General features: G+C 41.4%; 1 long non-coding RNA gene across 2 annotated transcripts; it reads right to left on the bottom strand.

The window, feature by feature from the left end:
- Positions 1-1,096: 1,096 nt before the first annotated feature.
- LOC146234856 (uncharacterized) lies at positions 1,097-12,475 on the bottom strand. 2 transcript variants are annotated; one of them, XR_014741827.1, is made up of 5 exons: positions 10,626-12,475; positions 8,151-10,473; positions 7,434-7,932; positions 7,097-7,265; positions 1,097-1,775 (listed from the first exon to the last, which is right to left on the bottom strand). It is a non-coding gene; the product is annotated as an uncharacterized LOC146234856 (long non-coding RNA). The 2 variants fall into 2 exon arrangements; XR_014741826.1 differs by having other exon boundaries at positions 1,113-1,775; positions 8,151-12,463.
- Between the last annotated feature and the right edge of the window lie 1,291 nt (positions 12,476-13,766).

Below are 13,766 nucleotides of genomic sequence, written 5' to 3'. Positions count from 1 at the left end.
TCTCATGGTTCTTCCCTTGGGACTTTTCACAATATATGCTTCATGTTTTGGCTATCCGCAATGTTTGGGGCTATCTTGTTGTTATGATCAGTCACTAATGTAAATAAAATGAATACATTCTATGTCCCTCTGCTTAACTGTGTTCAGCCAGTGAAGTTTCATACAGGTCTTGATTCAAATAAGGACATTTTTAATTAACTAAGGGTCAAAAATGGGCTATGGCCATTGTTCAAATTTCTTTACATTTTGGCCACGTTACATGCTGTGACAAATCATGTCTTTATAGAGACATGCATCAGCATTGTGGAGTTGCGGGGGCTGAGGTTCACCATCCAAACCTTTATGCGGCATATCCACTTGGTCATTGGGCTATAAACAAAGATTGTGCAGGATGCAGCATGCAGAAACTGCCTCCTAAACTTGGATTTCAAGATGCCAAATGTATTCTCAATGAACACACAGGCAGAATTGGGATTCCTGTTAAGCGCCTCTGCCTTGCAGTCAAGTGGCCATTATCTCTGTAAGGCTTCATACGTTGAGGCAACAGAGGATAGGCAGAATCCGCAATTATGTGCATTCCCTGCGGGACAAGGGATCTTCTTCAAGAAGATGAGTAACTTCCTTGGGACAGAATGCTCTGGCATCATGCCAGCTCCCAGAGTTGACCTACACTGACATGGCAGAAGCTGACTGTCTCAAAACCCAGTGAGAATGACAGATTAGAATTGATTCTGTGATAGTACGCCAGGGGATTGAGAGTCACGGGGTGTGCTTTATTGAGCATAAAGTACTGTATGGTGTACAGGTGTTTACAGTACGCCTGTTTACATTTGCCTTAAAATAGAGCGTTCCATATTAGTGCGCACTCAAAATAACGGTTACATTTTTGGTTGTCATTGGTAATTTTTGTTGTTACTTGGTTGTCATTGTCATTTCAAGATTAACAGTAAGCAAACATGTTTTATGTTTACTTCGATCTTTTGAGGGGAAGAACTTTTGACGAGTGGTTAGCCGAAGATGATTATTCAGGTGGGCGTCATGCTATTATCGATAATAAAGAAATTGAGGTCTTTGAAATGTTGCGGAACGAAAAAAACACTGTCACCCAAACTAAGGTGGCAATTAACTGGTTCACCAACTGGTGTCAAGAGATAGGCAAAACAGTACACCTGAAGACCATAACCAGGGAAGAAATGAATGAAATACTGCAGGATTTTTCTATACAGAAGATATTTTAATCAATATATATAGGTAACTGAAGACGAAAAGGCAGTTTTTTACACTTTCATTGTGTTAAACAGAGTTCTTCTACAAGAATATTGGAATGGAAATTATCTCCAATATGATATGTTTGTGTAAACAGAATGTGTCGTTTCATGTAATCATATAGCATGTAACCTAAAGAAAACAATACTCAACTAACTCTGTATGAATAGTTATTTTAACAGAGTTTCTAATTAAGTCGGTTGACAGAAGTTTTAGGTTGTTGATACAAAAACAACGGTAGCCTTTACATATCAGCATGGGTTAATGGGATTACTCACCTTCGTTGCTCATTACACACAATTTCTTGCAAAACCAAGGGAATTTCAATGGCGTCCACCTCTTCAGCAATGAAGTTAGCAAACACAACTTGATTGACCATGACTGACGTCACCGCAGCAAACGAGAAGCTGGGATGTCCAACGTCACAGAGACGTTTTTAACTCCTCCCAGACTTCAAGAGGCTACTCTCACCAGTCGTTTCATGCAGCCGCAGTCCATGTCGAACGCACCTAATGCCAAAAGAGACACAAACGACCTGATCAATGAGGCAGACCAGCATGACCTGGGTGTTGGTGGTCCACCAATATTACTGTAGGGGCTAAATCCCTCAGAGCGTCATGGACGGCAATGGACGGCGATGGACGGACAGCAATGCTGTTCAGAGTGCCGTCCCTGATTAGCAGGGACGTCCGTGACTAGGGGGAGCATAGAGCATGGACGGCGATTCTGTTTACGTCATGATATGAATACTCTACAGCAGTGGTTCTCAACCCTGTCCTCAGGGACCCCCTGTCCTGCTAGTTTTAGATATTTTCCTGTTCCAACACACCTGATTCAAATGCATGTTTGTTACCAGGCTTCTACAGAGCTAGATAACAAACTTTTTATTTGAATCAGGTGTGTTGGAGCAGGGAAACATCTAAAAAATGCAGGACAGGGGGTCCCTGAGGACAGGGTTGAGTATCCATGCTTTCAGGCATCAAGAAATGTGCCGCTATGGCTGATTTATCAATTTAGCAGGAAAGCTATCTAGGAGACGGGTTCTATGCTTTCATTTATGTTACATTGTTTGATTTAATATTGATGGTGGGGTTTTGCATTTGAATAAAACATTTAAGGCCAAAAACTTTTTTAATTTCTATATTTAATTGTAACGGTTATTATGCTTTTAATGTTTCGGAGGTCCTCTACGATTATAATGTCAAGTGCAATTTTATTTGGCCTACTTAAAGCTATCTGCTTTTGCCTTACACTGCTATTAGCGTTTTTTTAATTTAAGGCAATGTTCATGCTAGATATGGATTCTGACGTAGGCTACAGCCAGGCCACAACTACAACCGGCTCGCATCTACATCCCTTCCCGACCGTCCAATTGTACATCTGGCTCAACATTATCGTCTGTCCTTCCAGGGACGGCCTTGTCAACATTCAGCTGCCATCGCCGTCCATCCATGCTCTGGGCATCCCCTGGCGACGTACATCAATGCTAAACAGGGACGGCCCTCAACGGGATGTTATGCTGTCGGACGTCCGTCTATGCAAAAAAGGGCCTATAAAGTTTGGTTTCTGCTATCATAATTGGTCTACTAACAACTTCATTAAATTACCCATATATGTGTGTTGAACAGCCATGTCAATTTATGATGTTTAAATAACTGTAGACCTTCTGGCTCAATGCTAACTTTACCGGGTAAAATAACATGTCGCCAGATCCATAGACTTTTGCTGGTGCTATAAGGCTAAATGCATATTTTAAAAACTTGACTTGTCGCATAGCATGGTATTGCAACGTTTAGATTTGTCTCCGCTGAAAGTGTTTCATGTGCAAAATTGGAATGACTGATCGGCGGCTCCAAATCCAACAATAAAACACCTTAATCTGATGGTTTAACTTTAACAGACCTGAAAAACATTGTATATCAAATGGTCATAACACAATGTTTAATCTTTAAACAAGTCTTTATTAACAATTCACTAAATAATTTAAATAAATGTAACCTATATCTAGGCAAACCCTTACCCTATATATATTATAGTTGTCTTTAAAATCTATTTTGGCATGAGATTTTATTGTTGATTGGCCTACTTCTGTACGTAAAAAATAAAGGTTTCGGCCTATATGTATATATAGCCTACACATGCATGCAATTCATACAAAATAACTAGGGCTGTCGGTCACAATGACCGATGGGTCAGAATGACCCAAAGATAACGCTTGTGTTAAGAGATGTTGTCTCATAGCCTACTTTGATATCCTGCTCCATAATATTCAAATCTCACATAAACATACTTCAGATACTTAACCCTGTTCTTCATCAGTCATTGTGACCCACTGTCGTATCGCGGCAACTTCACCGCATACAAAAACAAAGTGAAGCATTTTATTTTAACTGTTGGGCTGTCTCAGACCCCCCACATTGCGAAGGTTAAAAGAAAATTATTTTTATTTGTTATTGTATTGGGTAAAAACAACGATGGTTTGTTATGAACCTTTGGGTCATGTGACCCGAAAGCAGTACAAGGACCACAGATTGACCTTAATATTGAACAATACAGTTTATATTTTGTTGAACCCAGTCAGCCAGTCACCTTGTGTGTTGTCTGCCATATATTACCAGAGCGAACGCTGCTGCTGCTACCGCCGCTACTAGCTGAGTGCTTTGCTTGCATGTGATAGTTTAGGCTAGAAGTACTCCGGTGATAACTAAACTCAGCCTGACAATCAGTACACACAGCCGTAGTTGTCAACCGAGCTGTCTCGCAACTTTTTGAAATTAAACTTCCCATCTAAAAGCCCTCTCTCCATCATTCAGCTCCCGTCGGCAGTCGAAGTCACGACGACAGGTGATTCCCAGGGTCAAAAAAGAAACCTGCGTAAACGGCACCATTTTTTTTGTCGCGTTAAAGTAAGATTGCGTTAACGCGTTATTAACCTTACGGAGCTAGCTTTGTGCGTTAAATTATTACTAATATTATTAGGCTGCAATCATATCTGTGAATTTAGGAGCTAGAGCAAGCTATTCCAAAAACGGCAGTGTGAAGCCTATGTAGCATTAGCGTATTTAACAGGTTTATAAATAATCCACTTCTGTTGAGTGATCACTGCAAACTCTGAATCTGGGGGCAACTGGCTTTGGCGCTTCATGGCTACAAGCCATTTTCATAAAACCGGTTGCTGCTTGAGGGGTAGGACATGACAGTGAATGCCTTCTATCCTGTAAAATTTGTTTGTACAACCTGGGGCTATACAACCCTTTGCATCTTTTTTTAGCCGGTTCGTTTGAAGCCATTTCTACCTCTGTGTTGTCAATCTGTCAATGACTGCTAGTTGTCAGTCACAGTACCTACCCATTCTCGTGACGTCACAGACATGACAATTCAAAGATGGCCGCGCCCGATAGTTAAGTAGTCAGGTTTAAAACGTTTTTATTAACAAATGGAACATTTTGCTCTTTTAGTTGTCAGATACAGTTTTGTGATCTTACTTTGATAATAATATGAGCCGTACTTCATAAATCGGTTCAGTTCCACTTTAATATACTTAACTGTTTTTTTCATTAAAATTTGGATGGGTAGTTAGCAACACATTCTTCTGTGGTGTGATAAACTTAAAACTCGTTTTCAATTCCACTTTACAGGATCTTTAAGAAGAGGAGTAAGCTAGCAAGTTTCTCTTTTGGGGGGGGGGGTTTCAGTTCTATGTCCCCTGATGCTTCCAGTGAATTTGTCCCGGGGAAAAACGCTAGGTTTTCTCCTTTTATTGTATGCTCGTAGACTTGTAATTTAAATAAATCTATTGTGTCTACACAACACTGTTTTCAACAGATATACTAGATCATCATTTGAAATTATTACGTTAGTTATTTCCACTTCTGTTGTCAAAGCAAACAGGATCGCCACCTGGTTTGAGAAACCCGATCTTAAAGACGTACTTTTAGTCATTATTTGGGTAGCACACATATTCTGAATGCCTTCGGGGGAATTTAAATGAGCCATTTCAATCTAAATTAATCTAGATTAACGGCAAGATTACAGTGATATTAATCTAGATTTTTTTTTAAATCTATGCCCACCACTAATAATAACCAATCAGGCATTTTGGATTATATCGGCATTCGGTAACAACAGGACTAGTGACACAATACTTATTATTAGTAATAGCTTAATTTATAGCGGCTGAATCTGGAATGTCCAGCAGCTACATCGAGTCAGATCGGGAACATTTTGTACATTTGTTTGCTTGTTGTTAATCTCCTTTCTTATGTATGTATTTCTTTCATATTATCTCTTAAACAGTGAGGTAAAACATCACACAAAAGGGTTTGATGAGAAACATTTGTACATTTATAGAAAAAAAAAAGTTTCAAATTTCGATTAGTCGATTTTCAGAAGTCTTAAGTTGAGTCTTGGTCGACCAAAGAAAATCTTAGTCAGGGACAGCCCTAGAGTCTATGGAGCTAAATGGCTAAATTTGTCTCTTTCGCCTGATTTTCGTTGAGAAATCTCAGATTTGATTGTAGTTTGTGCATGTTCAACATGGATTATAGGTCAAAAGTTGAATGAACAAGTATTTATGTTCTTTTGATTTATTACAGGGTAAGTCGTTGTTGACCATAACATGCTAGCATTCTGCTATTGAATGCTGATTGGTTAGTGAAGGACTGACTACGACCAGAGATCCTGCTTGATGGCATCCGAAGCGGAACCAGAATGTCAGATCATCAGCAACAACATTATGTGACCTATGCTCTTTTGTAAAGCTCTCTCTTGGAAGTCGCTTTGGATAAAAGCGTTTAGTAAATGTAAACATTAGCAGCCAAAACTCATATATGGCATGTTTATTGACAGGTAGAGCCTAACCTGTCAGCTGTGTTGTCGATGCCTTGAGAGAAAAAAAGGAAGTGACCAAAGCTTGCAGTAAAGCAATAGGTGCGTTTGACATGATCCGACTTCATGCGGCGCTGCACCCGGCTGCAGGCGGCCGACTTGAAACAGTGAATTCTGGTTAGACTTTTTGTCTTGAGACGGCACCGAGGATACGTCACTGTGACGTCGCCATCAAAGTACCGTGAGATCAATTCGAGAACTGCCGGCTGTGTAACCGAGCGCATTTTCGTAAGAGCAACTGCACGGGTTCAAGTGACAACACAGCTATTTCATGATTGGCCAGACTCACACACGACAACTTTGACGCGTGTTTTGTAATATTCGGACACCTTCAGTTTCGCCAATGCTTAAATCCGGACCAAACAGTTAAATTGAATTAAAAATGTATGGAAGAAAGGGTTTTACTCCGCCTCTTCACTAATGGAACGTTAAATTATCAATAGAGTAAAGTAAGCAAACAGCCCTTAATCGGCCGTGACTGACGTCAACGCAGCAAACCTCGAGAAAATGAAATGTCTGACTTCACAGAGCCGTTTTCAACTCCTCCCCGACTGCTAGCGGCTACTCTCCCCAGTCGTCTCATGCAGCCGCAGTCCATGTCGAACGCACCTAATATCTCTGGTCGTATGATGTAATTGATTTTTGTTTTTGAAAATGTATTTTTAAGACAAAAGATTTAACACCCAGCAGTGCGTATTTTTTTGCCTCCCCTTTCAAATACAACATTCAAATTACTAGACAAAAAATTATATCCTGAGAAAAGTGGATTTTGAGGGTATAGCTCTATAAACCTCCATTCATTCTCCACTGGACCGTTAACGTCCTCATATGGAACTAGAGCGGAACTACAACCAGTTCAGAACCCAGAAGTCTCCAGAGAGTGGCAGTTCTCCCCTATAGAAAAAAGGCATGGTTAATATTTCTTACTTTCTAAACTGTATACCTGGTTGCTGCTGTTGAAAAGCAAGAAGACTGGGGATAGCGAACTCTCTTTATCAGCGATGAAGAGTTATTTGTCCTGGCTGCCTCATGAAATGCTGATGCAGTAACTCTCCCTACTCTCTGCTCAAACCATACCCTGGACTTTCTCTTCTCTCTTGTCCTTTCCTCAACTAACAAACAATCCAAAAATAACAGAATCATCAAAAGGGTTGTAATGGTAATTATTACAAAAGCATGATGTGGTACAAGTGGAGCTTGACAATTCCCACCCTCCAAGGTGGGGAATGACAAGAAAAAGTTTGAGAACCACTATTAAAGAAGTATTTTTCATATCTTACCTGCTCCGGAGTGAGATGCAGCCCCTAATCCAACTCAAGCCTGGAGCTTGAGTACAGACTAGGAGGAGGTGGTGGCATGTCCAACTGTACAATCTTTGGCATGTATCGATAGAATGTCAACAACTGACAAAATAGCACTTTTCTTAGGGATGACCTCCTGGTTTTCACTGGGGTGGAGCTGTTCAAAAAACTGCTTGAGCTCATCAGTGGATGGTTTCATGTGATACTGCTCATCTTGTTTTTAGCTTTATCCTTATTTTGAAAGATGTTTGACAGCTCATCATATTTCACAAGATTTTGCCTTGACTTTTCCCATCCACGTGCTTTGTCTGTGCATGCCTGTCCCTCTGCGCTCAACAGCAGGTAGGAGTGAGAACATTAGTGCTGTGGCGTGGGAGCACACCTTTCCCAGCTCTGCCATACAAGTGCAGTGTGCCATGATGACAGTCCCTGCCTCCTGCACCACTACCCATGGACTTGTTGGCTTAGTGTAGAGAGCCTGTGAACGATGAGCATTTGGCTGTGGTTCAAGATGTCAGAGGTTTAAATCCTCCGTGTGTGTGGCTTTGAATAAATAAGTCTGCTAAACAATTACATCTACTGTTTTCTACTCGTACATAATGTTTTCTACGCATGCATACTTCGAACCCTGTCTTGTCCTAGACTCAGTTCAGGTTTTACCCTGTGCTAGTGTGTGTGGAGTTGTTTTCACCTTACCAATGTGAACCATCTTTGGAGGCTGGAAGGTTTGGTCTTTCCAAGATGGCCCAGATTGTCCCCATCTGGGCAGGAGTCCAGAGCCATGAAGCTCCTGGAAATGGAGGAGCTGTTAGAGGTTTTTGAGGGTAAAGAGAGAATAAATCCGAGGTGGAGGAAGAAGAGGAGTGGCAGAACCAGGAGGTGGAGGACAAATCAGAGGTGGAAGAAGAGGAGGAGGATGAGGAGCTATCGTCCTCAGAGTCCTCCTCAGAAGACCTATCAATCCTCTCCCAGGCGCTCAACAAGCCCGAGTCTGCAGCTGGAGAGGAGAGGGGACACTTTCTGGTCTTCACTATACCAAATGTGTAACATCTCTTCTCAACCTTCCTTTCTGCATTTATCTTCACCTGGGTCCCACTGGCCTTTTCCGAGCCAGAAGACTCCATCTCAGATCCGTCATCTATCCTCACATTTCTTCTGAAAGAGCTGGAGCTTCCATCGGCCTTTTCCAAGCCAGCAGAGTCCTTACCATTGTCCTTCTCCTCACAACCTGTTTCAAAATGGACTCTAACATCCAACACAGCAGGAGCGCGCCAGTCCTCGGCGTGGCGGCAGATCACCTTGGCGATGGTCTCGGCCAGGCAGCAAATGGCTCCCGCTTCTCCATGGCGAGCAGAGCGGGGCTGGGCCCTGCTACTGTTGCAGCTGGGCCCTGCTTAGGGAAACCTGAAAGTCCATCTTCCTCGATATTCATTTCTGTGGCAACGTTGATGTCTTTGGTCAGGCAATCTGACATTTCTTCCTCTTTGTGGTAATTATAAACATAACCAACTGTATCATTGTTGGGGACAATGATATCAGCCTTTTCTGACTGGCAAACTTCCTGGTTGGTGAAACTTAAACTCAACTCTGGGTTGGGACTTCCTGTTGTCCCTTCCTCGTCAGTGGCTTCAGAAGAAGAGCTCCTAAGGAGATCCTCCAGCCTGGCCATGGCCTCAGCATCAAGGCCTAGCACAACAAAACACACTCACACTTTTAAGTATCCTATTATTATTATAGCTATTACCTATACTTTACTTTAAACAGTGATTGACTTTGATCGCTAAAATTAATATTATAGTTATTAACCATACCTACACTGTCATTCAGCAGTACTGTAACACTAGAGTTAGAAAATAAACATGTTATCTACCATTCTCAACAGGACCGTTTTGATGAATTTCTACTAACTGTAACAAGAACAGATGTGTTACACTCTGAACAGTACAATGACAACTAACGACACATCGTGACATTGTGTTCATCAGGGTAGTAGCCTAGAGGACATTAACATCAAAGAGTATAAGTTATTTGTTAACAGGGACATTCACAAAAGGGACATAATAGCTTCAAATAGAGGCTGGGGCGTGGTCTCCCGGGTCACTGGGTCATCCAGGGTGGGAGGTGAAGACGGTGGAGACTGAGCTGGAGGTCGGCGTGTAGTAAGAGGTGGAGACGGAGGTGATGTGGGTGCAGATGAAGGTGGAGGTAGAGAGAAGTTTGTTCTCTCCCCACTCTCTGGTGTGGACGTGCAGCTTAGGGTCTTGGGTTCCTCTGGGCTGAGTGGCACAGAGGCTGATGGTCTTATTGGTGGAAGAACACCAACATGTAGTGGAGAGTCACAGTGTGATTGGTGGATCGCTCTCTTCATAGAAAGTGATAATTAAATCATGAATTATCGTCCACCCAACCATTTTCAATGGAGAAATGTCAAGTTTGAAGCTATGGAAGGCAGACGATACACATACAATTTGAGAGCGTATTTACATACTCAGATCTCAAAGTAAGAAGCTGTAATTTGGTGTGTAGCAATATAAGATATGTACATATCGATTAGTTACTTTTTTCGTTGCTGCTGCATATCTTATTTTAGAAATTAACGGAAGAAACGGTTGTGGACGATAATGGGGTCTGGAACGTTGGTGAGTTTGAAAGGACGATAATGGGGCCGCTTACTCCAACACTTATCAAAATTATATAATATTGTATTTGAGATTATGTTAATGTGACACTATCTGGTCATATGCAGATGTCATTCCCTGGCTGTAACCACTGGGAATACTGTTAAACTACAATACACTTCGGATTCTTGATTATCTGCTGCACTTACTTTTTGCAAATACTATTAGCATGTCGTTTTGGATCAAAGGAGACTGCTAAATGAATATAACGACTGTGTTGAGTTTCTCCAGGCAGCCATTCTTACCTGGAGGAGGTTCTGCTGTTCTGGGGACTTCCTGTCATGGGGCTGCAGGGTCGGACACTTCAGTCCAGGCTATGACCAACAGGGTGGCAGGGGCAACTGGGAGGCAGTTGTGTCACGGAGAAGCGCAGGATGGACACACACATGTAAACACAACTGTCTCCCAATAAACAGATATTTCTCTTTAAAATAAAGAACCAAATATTTTCATGTTTTAATCGTTTTAGCTACTTCAGAATAAGCAGACTTACCTTCTGTTTAGGCCTCCATACTAATAGTTTTTTATGTTTTGAGATGTCGTCCATGTTTTTATACTCAGTAAGGATGACACATTAGGAAATCACTTCAACAATATGTTTCTTGACTACGGAGCATTTCCTTCATAACTGGCAGATGTGATTTTTTGGGATTAGTTACTTGCTGAAGTGCGTCACAATCCCTGTATGCCGTATTACATCATAATTTGACTTGATTGTGCGGCACCTCTCCCACACAATGCATTTTGGGCAGAAAAGTCTTTCCAATTATTGAAAGTACTTTTTCCCCTTTGGGGGTGAGGGTTGTAGCACCAGGTGCGCCACCACCCGTTGGGGGGTTTGGCTTTGGAATTCCTGCAAGGCACAGAAAAAGATGGACCTCCACCTGGTCTTCATCATGCCAAAAGCCCGCTCAAATGAATGACATGTAATTACTCTAATTATTCTCTGTGACATTGCAATTAAAATCACATATTTCAATGTAGCGACCTCTGTTGTGCCACTCCCCTGAGTGGATTCTTGTATGGTGTGATTAGGGAAATGGGCCTCTCCAGACAGGGGGTACCCCCCATCACCCAACAAGAAGGTATCAGGGGGTGGGCACGCGGCAGACTAGAACAGGGGGCTGTGCCTCAGGACCCGGGTGCCGTGGACAGAACCTGGATAACCCACAAACACATCAATGAAGCGCCCTGCATGGTCACACACTGGACCGACTACGTGGCAGTTAGTCACTGTACTGTATTGTATTTACCTCAGGAAGCTAAGGTCAATGGTAGCTACATGCTGTACGTGGTGATTGTTACTCGACAAAAACTACATACTATTGCAGAATTATGTTACATACAGTGATAATTGACATTTTACTATAATCACGTATTTCCAAAAAAGATGTTAAGATGCTAACCCTTACCTCAAAGAAATACGCTGCCAGCATCTCCATCCTTACGCGATAGGCTCTGTGCTGATGGACAATCGCAATGTTCGCCATTCGAAAGTATTTTAAACCTTACATTTGTTAACTAACTAAAGCTCAACTTCTCTTAATAACTGAACTTTAAAACGACTTACCTTAGTTTAGCTTACCTTAAGTTACCTAAGCTAACCTTCACTTACCTTGCCGTAACTTAAATTACCTTAAGTTTACCTAACACTAACTTAATCGAACTTAATGAAATCAAACTTAATATAAATGTGAGCTTAATTTAAGTTGAAATACACTATAGATTTAATAAACTTGTGTGACAATAAACCCTCTCAAGTTGCAAAGTACCAGTCTGTTGAAGAAAGATGCAAGTGACTCCCGTCTGACAGAGAGCGGTAGTGCGAGCACATAAGTACACGCAGCACGATGATGTACATCCTGTCGTAGACTGTTCGAAATCAACGGTTTTGGAGATACCTTCCCTTGAAAGGACCTGTCTAGTTAGACACCTGTCTAGTAAGACATCAAGGATTAAGACAGCTATCTAAAATTTCGAGGTGGTAGAAGCCACCTCCAGGAAATAAGTCTCTGCAGGTTGGGATGTCTGCATTCTGCAGAAGATTGCAGCTGACAGCAGCTTTCAAAAAAAATGGGAGAAATGGATCCCACAGAGAGTCCCTAAAAATGATCTGCCAACTCAGAGCAAGAGCTATGGACTTTGTAGTTTGAATGGTTACAGCCATGAGCCTAATGTAACTACGAAAATATGTATGGAATTCCTACAATGATTGTTTGCAAATATTACCTGTCATTATGTTTACCAGCAGGTTATGTATAGGACCAATTACATTTTTACAAAGGAATGCCCATTTAAAAAATGTTGATACAATTTTGTGAATTATGTTAGGCTGCCATAGCCTATATCACCATGCCTTGTGTTACTAAGACAAATGAGAAGAGAACCTTGTTTCATTCTACACTTCATTTTTAGTATCTTGTAAATGAGTTACAACAAATTTCTGATTTTTAATTTTATCAATCCTGAACTAAGTATGCATACTTAATGAAAATATACAGAAATATCAGTTGTAAAATGTCAGTATACTCATGGATATTATTTGAAAGTTTGATATTAGTATGAACAAAAGACTTTAAGGTGATACAGTAATAATAATGGTCCAGAGCTGGAATCAACACAAGTACACCTCAGAATTCCCTTGTAACCTCCATAACTTCATCAACTATTGTGTTATTCTCTGCAAACCTAAGCAATTGTCTGTGGAACCATATGCGTTCTTGGCCCCAAAATACCACCAGAGCCTCTCACTCACCTTTGTTTGACATGAGTTTTAGAGCTGCGACTCAAGACAAATCTAGCGACTTTCCACTATTTTGGGAATCTCCATTTTCGTTGTTGAGCAGCAAAATAACCTTTACCAATTTGAGGACGATGTCATGTTTGTCTTTCTTAGTGTTCTAGCTTTCCCAATGTGTATAGAAGTAGGTTATTTGATCTGTAATTGTACTAATTGCATCTAGAGATTTAAAGGTTGACTCAATACATGACATTACATAATTAAGCAACATTTCAGAGTGCCAATAGCGACTTCTGGTGACATGTACTTGGGCACCACTGTTAATGTTCATTAATTTAAGTTTGATTCAGTAGAAGTTAGAATCTTTATTACGCCGTGTGACTGTGCCTTTGGCAAGGCACAACCTATACTCTATTATTTTTGCCCGACCTAACTCATCCCAAAATGTTTGCACTAAATAGACTGTCGGTGTCAAATTGTTTTTCTTGATCCTGATTCCATTGCTTGTGTTTCTGTTACGTTCCGTTGCACGGTTTGGGCCTAATTAAAGTTTTTGAAGCGAAAACTGCAGCATCATGTAGATAATTAGCCAGCCAGTCGAACGCCATCTTGTGCAACGGACAGTCCTTAATGAGGCCAAAGGAGAATTTTGCCAAACTTTATTCCAGATCCCCAAAACAAGCACACGCCGTCCGGGTCCAAAGAAACAGACAGGGAAACGAGTACGACAGACAGGTTAACACAAGACACAGAACGGGAAGCGACCAGCAATGGCAGCAGCGCAGAACACAAGGTAATCAAGGAAGCGTTTGCATGCATGTGACGTCTTTATAGCACCGCCTGTCAAGCTCCCAGGTGGCAAAATTTGTCTGGCCTATCTCTGGTCAACATCCT

This window comes from Hypomesus nipponensis, chromosome 23 (assembly GCF_054491055.1).
Source record: "Hypomesus nipponensis isolate SF chromosome 23, ASM5449105v1, whole genome shotgun sequence".
Classification (NCBI taxonomy): domain Eukaryota; kingdom Metazoa; phylum Chordata; class Actinopteri; order Osmeriformes; family Osmeridae; genus Hypomesus; species Hypomesus nipponensis.
The sequence above is the reverse complement of the archived record's forward strand: the minus strand, read 5'-3'. Positions and strand labels throughout refer to the sequence as shown.